Source organism: Anabrus simplex, chromosome 1 (genome assembly GCF_040414725.1).
Source record: "Anabrus simplex isolate iqAnaSimp1 chromosome 1, ASM4041472v1, whole genome shotgun sequence".
Classification (NCBI taxonomy): Eukaryota; Metazoa; Arthropoda; class Insecta; order Orthoptera; family Tettigoniidae; genus Anabrus; species Anabrus simplex.
This window is the reverse complement of record NC_090265.1, coordinates 1,478,306,614-1,478,324,965: the sequence shown is the minus strand read 5'-3', so window position 1 is coordinate 1,478,324,965 and position 18,352 is coordinate 1,478,306,614. Positions and strand designations below refer to the sequence as shown.

General features: G+C 41.9%; 1 non-coding gene across 1 annotated transcript; it reads right to left on the bottom strand.

Moving 5' to 3' along the window:
* Nucleotides 1-648: 648 nt before the first annotated feature.
* LOC137497182 (U6 spliceosomal RNA) lies at nucleotides 649-752 on the bottom strand. Its single transcript, XR_011017718.1, has one exon. It is a non-coding gene; the product is annotated as a U6 spliceosomal RNA (small nuclear RNA).
* Between the last annotated feature and the right edge of the window lie 17,600 nt (nucleotides 753-18,352).

The window sequence follows — 18,352 nt, the reverse complement described above, 5'->3', positions numbered from 1 at the left end:
AAAGCCCTCTGTATCTCAAAGTTTGCCCCAACCCGATTTGTATACCAGCTGGCAGAAACTACATCTTTCATCGAGGACCTGATGACTACTCACAACCTATTGCCTACCCCAGCCAGTAAGAAGTTCCTTAGAAGACTGACAACAGAAAACAGAAGAAACAGATCCAGAGTTTTTCCACACTCCAGCCATGATCAACGAGGAATAGAAACAACCAACTACGAGTTGATACACCTCTACACGTGAGGAGCAATGCATGGTTTTCACTATCGCATCTGTAATAGGAAAGGCCATCATCACGTGTCTAGTGAATGCGTGTGCGAAATCTGAGGACTATATAGCTCACTATACCACCTGTTAGAGTGCACACTAAGAACCCTGCCAATCTCCCATTATGCTAAAGACGATAATTGGCAATGACAGTCAATTTTTTCCTCAATCAATCTGTACACATTCTGTTTAATAAATCTATTATCTTAAAATGGGAAACCACGAAAAACTATCGTCAGGGTTGTCGAAGGCGGGACTCGAACCCACCATCTCCCGAACGCAAACTCACAGCTACGCGACTCTACCCGCACGGCCAACTAGCTCGGCCCAATGCATCTTTATGCTATGTGAAGAAGCCAAACCATCTCTATACAGGAGTAGTAGAAGTTAAAAGTTTTCACCACCATGCGTGTCATCCTTGCCCAGAGGCCATGCCAATCTTCTCTGTATCGTTCCAATTTTAGTATATATACCGCCGAAGTGACCCATAATATCGGCACAAGGTGAGATATAGTAGGAGGGGGGTTACCCTTTGCATCCAGGAATTAAACTGAAACTAATTTTTGACGTAGAGCTGAGTAAACCTCAGGACTTTTATAGAAGAAGAAACCTCGTCTCTAAATTATACGACTTCCTGACACCGGACACGCCTTTGCCGCCTCGGCTAGGCAGCACCGGAGTTGATCAACGATAAATAACGTTCTTCAGTCTTATAATAAACTAGTTGATGTACCCGTGCTTCGCTACGGGATTCTCAGAAAGACTGGCTTTGTGGTTTTCTTAACCTGAAATCAACATAGGTCATTACAAAAACGTAAGTATGAATGTAGCGATCAAAAGCAATGCTATCATATAAAATACTCGATCAAATGGAAAGCCGCACGTTTTATCACTTTTAACGAACAGTGCTGCGGTTAGATTGCGGTGCCAATCTAATAGTCCAAAGTTCCAGAGCTGGGATGACAGGCTGCAGATTGCCATGAACACTCATCTGCCATTATTCCGCTAAATATGCACACTGTTCATTCCAATCAGTGCCTCAGAGTAGGGATTGAATAGCCCGAATGCTATGATGATCCAGTGTGTTAGTACCAGTAGTATCAGAAAATTTATAAACCAGGGGAATGTCATGCTAAAGAAGAAAGTTATCTAACTCCCCAGCTACTTCCCATCAATATTCAGGCAGGCTGTTACACTCTGTACGACTGGGCGAGTTGGCCGTGTGGTTAGCGGTGCGCAGCTGTGAGCTTGCATCCGAGAGATAGTGGATTCGAACCCCATTGTCGGCAGCGCTGATGATGGTATTCCGTAGTTTCCCACTTTTCAGTCAAATGCTGGGCCTGTACCTTAATTAAGGCCTAAGGCACTCCTAACCCCTTCCTATCCCATCGTCGCCATAAAAGCTATCTATGTCGGTGCGACGTAAATCAAATAAAAATACTCTGTACGCATCAGTAATCCTATCTACCGGAGATGGAGGGTAACAGATGACACAAAGCACATCACGACAAACAATGGTCAATGTAATGTTATTGTTGATTAATGTTATGGGCTTTATATATTGTAGGCCTTCACATTTAGTTTTCTTTCGACTCTGTGATTTGTAAAATATTTTATACCATAAACTGTAGTTTCTTATTCTCCGACTTTACATACCGATTTTCATTAAATACTGTTTACCCATTTCTGGTTACTCGGCGCTGATATGGACTTAGTAACAAAAATCCAAAATTATGAATATCTTTATGATCATATCCAGTACGGTAACAATGTATAAGACATGAATAATAGGAAATTTAATTCTATATAACCCTAGTTATGTAGCATTCATCGATTACACCTCTAATAAGAAATATTTGAGAATTACATTTTAGGCCTTCCCCTAAACTACTATTTCACTCAGCGTGAATAAAATAATTTACAGCCTAGACTATAGCAACTTATTTCCTGACTTTTCACCAAGATAGGATTACTAATAACAATATTTGAGAATTATGTTTTAGGCCTTCCCCTAAACTACAATTTTCTCAGCGTGAATACAATTATTGATAGCCTAGATTGTAGCAACTTATTCCCTAACTTTGCATACCCATTTTCTTTAAAATACGACCACTAATAACATAAAAATTTGAGAATTCAATTTTGGGCCTTCCCCTAAACTACCATTTCACTCAGCGTGAGTAAAATGATTTATAGCCTAGATTGTAGAGGCTCATCCCCCGACTTCACATACCGATTTTCATTAGACCACTAATAACATAAATAGTTGAGAATTCAATTTTAGGCCTTCCCCTAAACTACCATTTCACTCAGCGTGAGTAAAATGATTTATAGCCTAGATTGTAGAGGCTCATCCCCTGACTTCACATACCGATTTTCATTAAATTCTCTTCAACCGTTTTCTCGTGATGCGTGTACATACATACAGACAGACAGACAGACAGACAGAAATTACGGGAAAGTAAAAGGTACATTTTCTTGTTACTATGGACATGACCGATACAGAAATACCATTATTTTCAAATTCTGAGCAATGTACAGACAAAACTCTTATTTTATATATATAGACTATCTGCTTGAAATATGGGTAATCAATCTCGGTGGAATAGCTTTAAAAATCTGTGATAGAAACACAGTGACTTTACCACTTCCAGCGAAGTAGGCCAGGCGATTCCTGTGCCACTACCTATTGATTAGGGTGGGGCTGATCTGTCAATCTTCAAATATCCCTCTTCTCTTACAGCAGTAATAAATTAGAAAACCCCCGGAACAGAGCGAAATGATCCAGCAAGAGATAAACATACCAATAGAATTAGACGTAACAAATAGTAGAGCTGAGTTTCTAAGGTAACGCCCACTCGTTGAGGGAAAATGTTCTTCTAAAATAGCAGGAGAAAAAGGTAGGATATATATGAACGAACTGCCTTAATTATAGTGTATTAGAACAACAATTAAATCATTTACCCATCAAACGATAAAAGGAGGGTTTCTTGTACATTGTGCACTGCAGTATTAGAATTGTGTGCTTAGGTTTTGCTCCTAAAGCAGGGTAAGTCCACTATAACACAACTTTCGATTAAATTCCACCTCGCCATCTCTGAATTTGATTAAATGTTTTAATCCCGCCGCCTTGGCTGGATTGTCAACGTAGTGGACTTAATTTCATCGATTTCGGGCTGGGTCGGCGATTTTAATCACGTTTGTTTAATTCCCCCAGTTTGGGGACTAGGTATTTGTGATCACGTTAATACAAGTCCCCTACACACAACACACTAACCACCACGTAACGCGCAGTAGTGAATACATCTCTCTACATAGGTTTGGCTTCACGAAGAACATCCTGTCGTGAAACAGGGCTTAATCCATATCAGCACCGACCCGAGATAGCCGGGGGAAATGTCAGGAAAATATAAAATATTTTCAGTATAGCTGAAACACGATCCACATGAACTGATAACAAATGTTATTTCAACGTTTATAATATTAGTTTGTTCCTTCTTGTTACTCTATCTCTGTACATGACTTGATTGAACACTTGTTTGTTCCTGTCCAACACTTATAATATCAAGATAATAGACTTCATGGTATCCGTTTTCTTTATTTGTACGACGCTAATACAATGCCCAAACAAAACATTTAGAATGAATAACTTGGTGTGGAGTGAAAATATTGAATAATGGTGCAAAATTTATTAAGAACATCAAAAACAAACCACCTGTATATCAGACCAAAATTAACACTGCCATTAATGTTTTCAGTAAATGTGTTAACTATATTCAGATAATAAAAATGGCACAGATGGTATACTCTAAATTAAATTGTTTATTCTTTGCAAATGCTTATTTTCATAATAGTTCTAACTTATTGTATTTCTAAACCATATGTGCTGTTTAAATTTTTCAAGTTCATGTTTTTTCGGAGGGCGTTTGAGCCTCCCTAGCCTCCTCATTGGGTACGGCCTTGGTCCACTATAAGGGTTTTTATGTTAGAGTTTTCAGGTAAGAAACCAACATAAAATTTAGAAACGACTTTTAAAATAAATCACTTAATCCTTCCCAGAAAAAAATATTCACCTGAAGTAACTAATGTAGATTAATATGTCATTTACAGTATGTAATTTTCATATATACTTTCGGAGATATCAACGTTTTCATTTTATCGCGCAATCTCCATTCTGAATACGGAAATGTAAATTGCCACTTGAGCCAGCGCACTAGCCTCTCGCCCAAGCTATCAACGGCTTCTGATCCGATTTCAAGTAGTTAGCGGCCTGGGCAAACAATATTTAGCCGAACTCCCCGCCCCCCGCTCATTTTTCTGTTCCTCAAAAAAATTAATTATTTACAAATTAAAAATTACAGTTTCCAAAACAGCACATTATGAAAATAAAGTTAATTCTCATTATTATATTTAAGCTAAATAAAGTCAACAGCCAAATAAGAATCAGACTGTTTTCCTTTTTATTTAAAAAGCCGTTGGTTCAGTTTGATAGTTTGTGTGTAAGTAAATAACTTTAGAAATAAGACATATAAATTATCATTAATTTATTGTAATTTATTTCGATCACATTTAAAAATACAAGTTTTGTTTATAGGCTACTTGCATATAATACTGGCAAAGAAAGCAAAGCAAATTTATCTCCATACAGGGCATGAAGGTCCTTGGAGGGGTGGAAGGTAAAGGCTTCCATTACCCGTAACCTCGGCACTTGGTGGGGTAGAGTGGTTAGCTCTACGCCCGTCCGCCTTTGCCCCCAGGAATTAACCTGGTACTCCCTTCGTGTAGGCTGAGTGAACGTCAGGTCTATGTGCACCTCCAGAAGTGGACATCTCGTTTCTTAAATTTCACGACTTCCTGACGGGGAATCGAACCCACGTCCTTCCGGGCGTACCGAGCACGCCTTTACCGCCTCGTCCAGGCAGCCTCTTGTACATAATACTACTTTACATAAAATATTTTTTACTAGATTTTTTCCTGGCAAACTCTTGAACAATTCATCAAAGTTGGTTTTCAAAGTTAAATCTTTTTCAGTGCACATAAAGATTAATGAGCTTTTCATTAAAAAGAGTTGCCCTCTTGGCATTTTTTACTCTGCTTAAAACTGTCCCTTTCTGCAGTACAGTTGGTTATTGGTAAGGTCAAAAACATCCTAACTACAATTTCAAGGTTGGAAAAAGTACTTGACAAATTGTCTTGTTTAATGTAAGAATACACTTTAGGCAAGTTTTGGAATCCCTCGATTTCAACACACATTTGAAAGTGTATACACTCATTTACAAAATCTTGACTGATGTCTTCAGGGTACAGCGAACAAGGTTTCAAAACAGCGTTCTTCACTTCTGATGATTCGGATGAGCAAGTCAGTGGTAGAGGTAACACTTGAAATCTGGAAGCTACGACTTCATAATATGCTTCTTTCCTTCTTGCTAAGTTTCCTATAAGTGTGTCCATTATTTTAAGGAACACATTATTTTTTAACTTTGTTCTTGCATCTAGGTCTCCTTCAATCCCACGTGTTTCATCTGTAAATACGAAAGTTCCGTTTTCTTACTCTTGAGTAGCTTGGATCATCACATCCACCTATTTTCAAAGCAGATTGCTCATATATACGTATGCCAAACTCATCCCTTTTCGCGTTGATGAATACTTCCAGGGTTTTCATTCTTTTACTCCTCCCTCAAGATTAAGATTTTCATACCGCAAGTTTTTAGAACTCTTGTCAACGCATTCCAAAATGTCATATTTCTTCGTAACCTTTTACCAAAGCTCTGACAGAGTCTGCTCTTGCAGACCATCTGGTTTCTGATAAAGATTTTACCACTGGCGTACCGTATTTTGCCAAGAATTGCTTCAAAATATTCCACCTGTACGTTGACACAGAAAAGTAATTGTACAACTCCTGGACGAAGGCAAAGAAAACCACTGTGGCAGTGCAGCATTCTGCGGCAGCCGAACGAACAAGATTTAATGAATGTGCTGCACACGGTACGTATACAGCAAGGGCACTTTGCTGCTTTATTCGGGCTTGAAGACCTGAGTAAGCTCCTAACATATTGGAAGCATTATCATAACATTGGTCCCTACAATTCTTTATGTTGATTTCGAAACTCTCAAAACAGTCAACTACAGCTTTTTCTAGTCCAGCAGATGTACGTGATATTTCAACCAGAAGCTTAATGAGTGGCTCTACAGGCTTTGGCTCTGTTTGAGGTACATATCGTAAAACAATAGCCAACTGGTCAGTGTGAGAGCAATTAGGCGTCGAATCTACGAGGGGAGAGTAGTACCTAGCTTCTTTTACTTCATCAACTACAGTTTTAAGCACACCATACCCCATAACTTTAATAAATTCAGTACAAATTTGAGAAGACAGGTATGAGGTGTGCCCTTCACCTTTGTTACCATATTTTCTGATATGCTGGGCAAGGAAAGGGTCATATTCACTGATCATCTCGAGGCATCCAAGATACAAACCATTTGAAGTTGATCCTAAATCCTCATTGTCTCCTTGGAAAGAAACTATTCTTGAGATTACACTTCGACAGTAGTTTACCTCTTCTCCATACAGTGTAAACAGACTTTTATCAACCTGCATTAACTGTTTTTGTCTGGTTTGATGTACGTAGGAACATTACGCCTGTGATAATGAGAATGTTCATGATGTTTGAGTAGTTCGTAGCTATGCTTCCAGTCATTAAAACCGGTAGAAAAATGTATTTTTTCATTGTCTGGATGAAATAAACAGCACTGAATACAGAATACTTTACAATAACCAATCTCTTAAAACAACGTCTCCATTAGGAAGAGTACTCTTAAACATATTTTGAGACAATGTTCTTTTACCATCATTGTAAGTACGCAGAGATTTCAAAAATCCACCATTACGTCTTGTTTTGGGCAATGTTTAATAACATTCTCAACTACTGAATTTAACTTGACATTCCAAGTAGCAAGACCATCTATAGAAAATGAATTAGGTAAGGTTACCTCAGGTTGTAGGAGCCTCCGTGACTCAGATGGCAGCGCGTCGGCCTCTCACCGCTGGATACCGTGGTTCAAATCCCGGTCACTCCATGTGAGAGTTGTGCTGGACAAAGCGGAGGCGGGACAGGTTTCACTCCGGGTACTCCGGTTTTCCCTGTCATATTTCATTCCAGCAACACTCTCCATTCCCATTTCATAGCATCTATCATTCATTAATATATCACTTTGGGAGTGGCGACCCATCGTACTAACAGCCTATATCTGCTTCATTCATTACATCCCTAACCCGGTCAATGACTGGAAAACAGGTTGTAGATTTTCATTTTCATCTCAGGTTGTGATTGTGAAATAGTTCCAAACGGCTGCTGGACAACTTCAGGCTCATCGTTCAATTTAATATTAACACAGGGCAGATCAGTCTGTATATGTTGGGCTTGTAAGTCTTCTTGTGTAAAGTTAAATGGAACCGATGACGAAGTCGAAGGTTTTGTTAAGTCAACTTGGCATTCCGATTCCAAGGTTGGAGTTGAACGTGTCAAAGTAAATAACTTTACCATTTTAGGCACTTTCTTAAGTAGTTCAAGTTCATCACTCTGCTTTTTAGCAGCGCGTGTTTTGTATGCAGCACCACTTAACTTTTTACTCATGGTTAAATACTGAAAAACATGAAATAATCACACGAGACAATGAGTTGGCTAGATGAGATGTAAACAACAATACGCACACGAATTGTCACGAGCCAATGACAAACTGGGCAGTGGCTGTAGGCCTATAGACTAGCAGGGTTGCCTAGCCACCAACTACAATTGCCCACCCAGCACCCGCACGAGTTAAATAATGCCTTCTTATCGTTTGCAGTTATTTAATTTTTTTCATAAAATATAAATATATAGATTAAATCCAGGTTTTAAAATTAGAATAGTTTAAAGTGTTTTATACAGGCTAATAAAATAATTGGAATAATTTGTGGAAAGGAAAAGTAATTTGAGTGTAATGAATTTAAGACGTAATTCACGCAGGCCATAATTACTCGATCCGCCGGCCGCCGCTCCTCAAAAACTGGCGCCCTGGGCAAATGCCCAGTCCGCCCATTTGTAAATCGGGGCCTGCCAGCAGCTAACGGCCGAGTTAAGACTGCAGGGAAGAGTGGATGTGTTGCGAATTTCGCTATTCGCTATTCGTGATCACTGTGATTGGAAAAATAGGCGGAATCTCTGGGGTGAGTCTCAAAGAAATCGGTTCTGCGGTCATCAAATGGAACGATTGCACAATAATAGATAATGCAACGTACCGCGTCTCTAGAGCATGCATAAACTCTTCTACCAGCGAGACAGTTGTCCGAGAGGGCGAACCTACGTCAAGTGATATCAAGAAGAGAACTTCCGAATTAAAAGTGTGGGAGATAGATTGGGAAATCTCAAAAGCCAGTTGGCTTGAGAGACGAAAATTTTACAAAGTAATAATGAGGAGTGAAGACAGCTTAGATATTTAAACATTGTATTTACGTCATCCATCCATGGTAGGTGGGAATATCATAGGAATTTATTTGTAGGATTCATGAACTTCTGCGTAGGAAGACAGCAAAGTCACAGATAACTCATTGGAATTATTGCGGATAAGGTTATTTTGATAATCTGTAAGGGAGGACTGTTGGGGTCTGGCAGAGATAGCATCATTTGTCTCACGGCCATTTACATCTGTGGAACACCTGGTGAAGAGGAGGTGGTAATTTTCTACAAACTGCATCGGTTGATACTCGACACGAGGCTGTGTGGTTTAATTTTTGTGTATATACGTAGAATAAAATGTCTTATTAGGTTATTTACTTAGAAAATTAATGTATGTTGCCTCAAGACGAGTGCAGAATCAGTGTATAGATAGTATTTAACCATTAAGAGGGGCTAAATTCAGAGGATGCTGGGTAGCAAGATGTAGCCAGGATAACGCCACGTCAAGCGGCACAATTACAGGTCTGTCTAATTCAAATATTATGTTTTTGTAGTCAAAGATGTAAATGCTTATCCCTTTAAATTAATTAATAAATTATAACACCACGTTGTATATTTGGCGTGTGTAGAATTAAGTATAGTGCGATGACGATGATGTGTCTGGTCGGTATTCCATTGTAGAGGCGAATTTATGCCAGCGTGCGAGTCGTTAAACTGTGTTTAAATATCTTTAAAATGTGAAGTTAAATATTACAATGAAAATCAGTGAAATAATGTTCGGGCCGGTAAAAGTTATAATAATGATAAAGATAAAAATAACCATTATAAGTGTGATAAAGTCAAATAACAACATAACAATAATAATAATAATAATAATAATAATAATAATAATAATAATAATAATAATAATAATAATAATAATAATTATAATAATACTCACGTCAGGATTAAATTGAGATAATAATACTGCGTTCAGCAGTTAGGTAAGCGAGATCTGCAGTTTATATTGTTACAAATAAAACTCAAACTGTTCCATTACTCTAATTTATTTCAGGATGGCCTAATAAGCGCACACACATATTTAAACACAAGCAATTCTAACCAGTTATGAATGACACACTAATTACCAGTCTATTTACAAATCTCTCCATCTTATGGCGCAGCAAGGGTCCAGCCCGTTCCTTTACCTGGGACGCTAATTCTTACTTTGACTTACCCAAAGTGCAGTCATCTCCTACAGCCAATCTGCGTAAACAGCTGGATTTAGACACAGTGCCACTGGCTATACAACACATGACGACTGTTCGTTGGTTCGGCTCCACAGTCCCATGTAGCAAACGGCTAAACAGCTCAACAGTATTCAACAGCAGGACGATACTCACAACAGCGAAAATTAACACAGAGCCATTTATCCTCGCACTCACGACAGCGCGTTTCCTCGCTGGCTCACGGCGATTCTCAGTCCACAGAATTACATAAACACACAGTACAACCTACCGTTCTGTCGCCTCCAGTTACACACTCACTGGTCTCTCCGACACCACAACAACAGTTCCTGCTTCAGAACTCAGTGGAACACTAGCGACAACCAATACCTCTGTCGCTCTCAGCCCGGCCACCGAACCCCAACTCACTGAGTGTAACACTGGCTCCACCTCGAGCCCAACTGTCACTCCAAGTCCAACACTGACTCAGAGTCAAACACTTAACTATAGCTCCACTACGGAGCCCAACTCGGACTGACTGTCCGCGGCTAGTCTCCCTTTTTATAGCTCGCATGATTTGATCTAGAAATTGCACGATGTCACTACAGGCAGAACATTCCCGTTGAATATCCAAGGAACTCACAAGTAACCGGCCGACGAGAACAATACACGGAAAGGCCGGCCCCACTCCAAAAGCCGGCTGGGAGATTCCAGGTCGTCTGAGTCACCAGCCCCTTCCTGGAAGTACCGAAAGGAGCTACCACGGGGCTGGCACGTAACATTGCCACCTTTGTGAGCTGATCGTCCCGATCAGTGACCTTCTCAGCTGTTCCTCGGTATAGCGCCCGTCGGTCTAGTTGTACCACCTTCATCTTGCACCTTGGCCTCCGTCGTACTCGGTAGCTGGCGTTTATTCATCTCAGAACGCGGTGTAGCTTGAAAGACAGCATTTATTCCTTACGGCATTATGTAGCCATCCTAGGTCGCCCTCGTGATTCCCCGTGGTGTCCGCTCGTTGGTCGTGCCGCACCTTCAACCGGTCGCTCTCTATGCTCGAACTCTTCTTGATAGCGGCATCTACACCCTCCGGTCTCCTTGTCAGGTCCAGGTAGTACCTATCGGTTGGGGTAGGATGGTCCTCAGGCTGGCCGAACCCCAATTCCAGCAGAAGTCGCAGCTCCCTTATAGACGGCGTCGTCGATGGAAAATATCCTGTGGCCTCGTGCATTGCGGATTGGTAAGCCAGGGGGACCAGAGGAAGGTGACGATCCCCGGCCCTCTGCATTTCCACCCAGGCGCCACGGCTCCAGTTTCCTTCGAACCCCACGGTGGTCACTCGGCAGGAAACTTCGTGCTTGGCCTCCCTCCTGGAACAGAACCTCGCAGTATTCTGCACAAGCACTACGGGACAGAACGTCGACCCGCGGAACATGCTTTATCTCGCGTGGACCCTCATCGACATTTCTCTGTCCGTCACCCATCTACTTCTGGCCGCCCCTGTCTTCTTCTGGTCGTCCTCCATCTTCTTCTGGCCATCTTCCGTCTTCTCCTGGTTGTCCTCCATCTTCGTCATTTTCAGTCTTCTTTCAGCCGTCTTCCAGCACCTTCTCGCCGTCTTCTGTCCTTTTCTGGTCGTCTTCCGTCTTCTTATGACCATCTTCCTCCTTCGTCTGGTGGTCTTTCGACTTCTTCTGACCGTCCTCCTTTTCATTATAGTCGTCTTGAGCCTTCTGTCAAGGCATCTTCTGGCCTTCTTCCAGCATTTTCTGGCCGTCTTCTGCATTGATGAATTCCGCTCTTAATTATTACAGGGTCAGATAAAGCTTCGCCTACTCTCATTCTAAAAATATATCAACCCATTTAGTCACTCCTTTATCTAGTCCAATTGCACACATTTTTGCCAGTAGTCTCCAATGATTCACCCTATCAAATGCCTTAGACAGTTCAATCACGGTACAGTCCATTCGACCTCCTGAATCCAAGATATCTGCTATATCCTGCTGGAATACTACAAGTTGAGCTTCACTGAAATAACCTTTCCTAAATACGAACCGCCTTCTATCTAACATAATTAGAAAGTATGCTTTCCCAAAGCTTACATGCAATGTATGTCAAACAACTTACTGGCCTGTATAGGATTTCAGCTTTATATCTATCACCCTCTCCTTTACACACAGGGGCTACTATAGCAACCGACAGATGTCGCCGTATCCTTGGGTGTGCCATAAAGCGTCATTTCCAGGCTTTGGAGACGATTTCAAGACACGGGCAAGGGCGCCCATGCCCGGGGGAAAGGAGGGGCTGCGGCCCCTCCTAGCTCTCAGGGAAAGGCCAAAATCTAATGTAGTCAGGTGGGTTTTTCAACAAAATTATTTAAAAGGCGGTATTACAGAGAAATGGTAGTACCACCCCACCAATAGGCAGGGGATACCGTGGATGTTATTATACCGTGGAATACAAGTCGCCATTCATCTTAAAAAATGTTAAAAATGCTTCATACCCCAAGTCTAGGCCCCCCCTTCAAAAATGTCATATGGGCGCCCATGGACACAGGAGATGTTAGTCGTATGCCAGTACCTGGTCGACCAAGGGTTACCACCCCACAGCAACTGTCCATTCATTTGGTATAGCTCCTTCATGCAAACAATAATCAATAAGTACTTCAGATATAGCACTATTACGAACACATTGTCTTTACTATATCCCCAGAAATCTAATCAATTCCAGCCGCTTTTTAGTTTTCAATGTTTGTATCTTATTTATGTCATTGTTAACATATGTCAATTTTAATCAATCAATCAATCAATCAATCAATCAACCAATCAATACTGATCTGCATTTAGGGCAGTCGCCCAGATGGCAGATTCCCTATCTGTTGATTTCCTAGACTTTTCTTAAATGATTTCAATGACATTGGAAATTTATTGAACATCTCCCTTGGTAAGTTATTCCAATCCTTAAGTCCCCTTCCTATAAATGAATATTTGCCCCAAATTTGTCCTCTTGTGTGCCAACTTTATCTTCATATTGTGACCTTTCCCACTTTTAAACACGCAACTCAAACTTGTTCGTCTACTAATGTCATTCCACACCATTTCTCCGCTGACAGCTCGGAACATACCACTCAGTCGCGCAGCTCGTCTCCTTTCTCCCAGTTCTTCCCAGCCCAAACTTTGCAACATTTTTGTAACGCTAGCCTACTCTTTTGTCGGAAATCACCCAGAACAAATCGAGCTGCTTTTCTGTGGATTTTTTCCAGTTCTTGAATCAAGTAATCCTGGTGAGGGTCCCATACACTGGAACCATACTCCAATTGGGGTCTTACCAGAGACTTATAAGCCCTTTCCTTTACATCCTTACTACAACCCCTAAACACCCTCATAACCATGTGCAGACATCCGTATCCTTTATTTACAATCCCATTTATGTGATTACCCCAATGAAGATCTTTCCTTATATTAACACCCAAATACTTACAAAGATCCCCAAAGGAACTTTCACCCCGTCAAAGCAGTAATTAAAATTCAGAGGACTTTTCCTATTTGTGAAACTCACAACCTGAATTTTAACCCCGTTAATCATCATAACATTGCCTACTGTCCATCTCACAACATTATCGAGGTCAGTTTGCAGTTGCCCACAATCTTGTAAATTATTTATTACTCTATATGGAATAACATCATCTGCAAAAAGCCTTACCTCTGATTCCACTCCTTTACTCAAATCATTTTTATATATATAAGGAAACATAAAGTTCCAATATTACTGCCTTGAGGAATTCCCCTCTTAATTATTTCAGGGTCAGATAAAGCTTCGCCTACTCTAATTCTCCGAGATCTATTTTCTACAAATATAACAACCCATTCAGTCACTCTTTTGTCCAGTCCAATTGCACTCATTTTTGCCAGTAGTCTCCCATGATCCACCCTATCAAATGCTTTAGGCAGGCCAATCGCGATACAGTCCATTTGACCTCCAGAATCCAAAATATCTTCTATACCTTGCTGGAATCTTACAAGTTGAGCTTCAGTGGAATAACCTTTCCTAAAACCGAATTGCCTTCTGTCGAACCAGTTATTAATTTCGCAAACATGTATAATGTAATCAGAAAGAATGCCTTCCGAAAGCTTACATGCAACAAATGTCAAACCTACTGGCCTGTAATTTTCAGCTTTATGCCTATCACCCTTCCCTTTACACACAGGGGCTACTATAGCAAATCTTCATTCATTTGGTATAGCTCCTTCAACCAAACGATAATCAGATAAGTACTTCAGATATAGTACTATACCCCAACCCATTATCTTTAGTATATCCCCAGAAATCTTATCAATCCCAGCCGCTTTTCTAGTTTTCAACTTTTGTCTCTTATTGTAAATATCATTGTTATCACATGTAAATTTAATACTTCTTTAGCATTAGTCACCTCCTCTATCTGAACATTTTCCTTGTAACCGACAATCTTTACATACTGCTGGCTGAATATTCTGCCTTTTGAAGATCCTCACACACACACTCTCCTTGTTCGTTAATTATTCCTGGAATGTCCTTCTTGGAACCTGTTTCTGTCTTAAAATACCTATAATACTCTTCCATGAGGGGCTGCCTGGCCGAGGCGGTAAAGGCGTGCTCGTTTCGCCCGAAAGGACGTGGGTTCGAATCCCCGTCAGGAAGTCGTAAAATTTAAGAAACGAGATTTCCGCTTCCGGAGGTGCATATGGCCCTGAGGTTCACTCAGCCTACACCAAAAATGAGTACCAGGTTAATTCCAAGGGGCAAAGGCGGCCGGGCGTACAGCTAACCACTCTACCCCATCACGAGTTGCTTTTGCAATTTTAATACTTCTTTAACATTAGTCACCTCCTCTATCTGGACCGTATCCTTGTACCCAACAATCTTTACATACTGCTGGCACCGGGCGAGTTGGCTGTGCGGTTAAGGGCGCGCAGCTGTAGGCTTGCATCTGGGAGATAGTGGGTTCGAATCCCACTGTCGACAGCCCTGAAGATGGTTTTAATTGGTTTTCCATTTTACACAAGGTAAATGCTGGGGCTGTACCTTAAGGCCTCGGCCGCTTCTTTCCAACTCCTAGGCCTTTCCTATCCCATCGTCCCCATAAGACCTATCTGTGTCGGTGCGACGTAAAGCTACACTAGTGCCTTAAAGTTAATCATAATCACTAAACGAGGCCATACCGCCTGATAGGAATGTCAGACGGATTGCTAAACAAACGGAAGCTGACTCAAAAACCATATGTCACACAACTTGTCAAAAAAAAAAAAAAAAACAGTGTCAGAAAGGTTCTGATAGCTAAGATACACCTTTGGCATTAACCAACAAAACTTGGCAACGTCTTCCACAACAAAATATGCTGTTAATAGGGTGTATGGTTACCCCTAACGGCCGCACATGCTTCGCAGCGACGTGGCATGCTCTCTATCAGATAGTCCAAGAGCTCTTGTGGCTGTCGATCCCATTCCTCTGAAAGGGCAATGCGAAGGTCTTGGAGGGTCCTTGGTGGAGGCTGACGGGATGCAGTTCCCCCCCCCCCCCATGCATCCCAGGCATGTTCTATAGGATTCAGATCCGCAGACCTCACTGGCCAGTCCATGCGACGAATGTCTTCCCCAGCCAGAAATTCATCCACCAGAGTTGCGCGGTGCGGTCGGGCATTATCGTCCATTAAGAGGAAGTCTGGACCAACCGCACCTCTGAAGAGTCAAACATGTGGTCTCAGTACATCATCCCTGTATCTCCGAGCGTTAACAATGTTCTTCGTACCACCCGTGAAGATGTGCAGGTCCGTACGCTCATTCAACATGATGTCGCCCCACACCATGATGCCATCACCATACTGGTCCCTTTCCACGATGTTCCTGTGGTTGTATTGGCTACCCGGTTCTCTCCAGATTAATGTGCGACGGGAATTGTTCTGCAAACTGAAGTGGGATTCATCTGTTAAGAGCACATGCCTCCATTCATTGATGGTCCAGTTTCGATGTTGTCGGCTCCACAGTAAACGGGCCCATCTCTGTGCTGGAGTGAGCGGGACGCACACCGCTCGACGTCGGACAAACAGCCCTGCTGTTCTGAGCCTCCAGTACACAGTTTGCCGGGAAACGGCAACCCCTGAGACGGCTGCAAGCTCCGCCGACAATTGTTTTGCAGGTGCACTCCGATTTCGTCGGGCGATTAAGGCCAGATATCGGTCCTGCTGTGGGGTGGTTACCCTTGGTCGACCAGGTACTGGCCTACGACTAACATCTCCTGTGTCTCGAAATCGTCTCCAAAGCCTGGAAATGACACGTTGTGTCACATTCAAGGATACGGCGACTTCGGTCTCTGTCTGACCTTCTTCCAGGGGGCCGATATTCTACCCTGCAAAACGGGGTCCAAATGTTATCACGTTCACCACGAGGATACACTCCGCACAATATAACAGGCAAACACGACTAAGCGAATATGAGGCGCAGGCACTGGCTGTGTTTACTTTGCGGTTACGCCGCTAGTCAAAGCAGGGAACACTCTTTTCCTATACAGAGCGAACACGTAAGGTTGGTAGGTGCATCTGCCATGCGATTTGTGGTCTATTTCTTGTTGCCCTGCTTACTCGTAATTTATGCTTAACTTTTGAACACCAGTTTACTAGCATACTACTGACAGAATACTTCTGCCTTTTGAAGATCCTCACATGCACACTCCCCCTTTTCATTAACGATTCCTGGAATGTCCTTCTTGGAACCTGTTTCTGGCTTAAAAAACCTAGACATGCCCTTCCATTTTTATTAAAATTTGTATTGACTGCCAGTTATGCTTGCCATCATGTTATTAGCTGACTTCTTTGCTAGATTCAATTTCCTAGTAAGTTCCTTCAATTTTTCCTTACTTTCACAGGCATTTCTCTATTTCTTTCCAATCTACACTTCCTTCTTAGTCTTTTTATTTCTCTGTTATAATAAAGTGTGTCTTTACCATTACTTACCACATTTAAAGGTACAAACCTGTTTTCACATTCCTCAACAATTGCTTTAAACCCATCCCAGAGTACGTTTACATTTTTATTTACCGTTTTCCACCGATCATAGTTACTTTCTCGTAAGTCCACCATGCCTGCTTTATCAGCCATATTGTATGCCTAATAGTCCTACATTTAATACCTTCCTTTCTATAAGCACTCTCCATTTTTGGGATAACATCGTCTGCAGCAGCTTTCTGTAGTCCGTTCTCTTATATTTCACCGAGGTATTTGAACTTTTTAACCCTCTGAATCTGTCCAATTTCTGCTCCAACTTCTTCTTGCCAGTACCCTCCAGTGCTTTCTTCCCATCCATCAGAACAGCCTAGTGCGCATCCTGCTGAGGACATTACTCCTCCAATTTTGTAATGTCAGTTGTCAGCAAAGAGTGACAATGCACAGTAAAAGTTCATCTTGCTATTCCTGTTTAGGTGCTAGCTCTTCATCCTTTGTCACAGCTGAGGAATCATTTGGCAAAGCATCTAAAAATCACATGTAGTCTTAAAATGGTTAAAGATAAACATTACGGCCTTCAACCCAGTACCCCATGTATTGAGAACTGAGGAAGGTGGAAGAGGAAGTCCTGTAATTTCAACACAAATATTGTATCCTAGCAGGAGCTTTTCTCAGAATTTTCTTAACGGAAGACACAAATTCACTTGCATATAAATATTTATGCCGGGATGAGTAGCTCAGGCGGTAGAACTTTGGGCTTCTGAGGCCAACTTGGCAGGGTCAATCCTGGCTCAGTCCGGTAGTATTTGAAGGTGCTCAAATATATCAGCCTCGTGTCGGTAGATTTACTGGCATGTAAAAGAACACCTGCGGGGCAAAATGCCTTCATCTTGGCGCTCTGAACACAATGAAAATTTAGTTAGTGGGACGTCAAACCAATAACATTATTATTATCATTGTTCGTTCGTAATGTGTTTACCCTCCATGGTCGGTTTTTCCCTCGGACTCAGCGAGGGATCCCACCTCTACCACCTCAAGGGCAGTGTCCTGGAGATTCAGACTTTGGGTCAGGGATACAACTGGGGAGAATGACCAGTGTCTCGCCCAGGCGGCCTCACCTGCTATGCTGAACAGGGGCCTTGTGGAGGGATGGGGAGATTGGATGGGACAGGCAAGGAAGAGGGAAGGAAGCGGCCGTGGCCTTAAGTTAGGTACCATCCCGGCATTTGCCTGGAGGAGAAGTGGGAAACCACGGAAAACCACTTCTAGTTGACCTCCCGAGGCTGAGTGGACCCCGTTCCAGCCCTCGTACCACTTTTCAAATTTCGTGGCAGAGCCGGGAATCGAACCCGGACCTCCGGGGGTGGCAGCTAATCACGCTAACCACTACACCACAGAGGCGGACATTATCATTGTTACCATTATTATTATTATTATTATTATTATTACTTGCGAATTGACCGCTTAGGATCACTTCA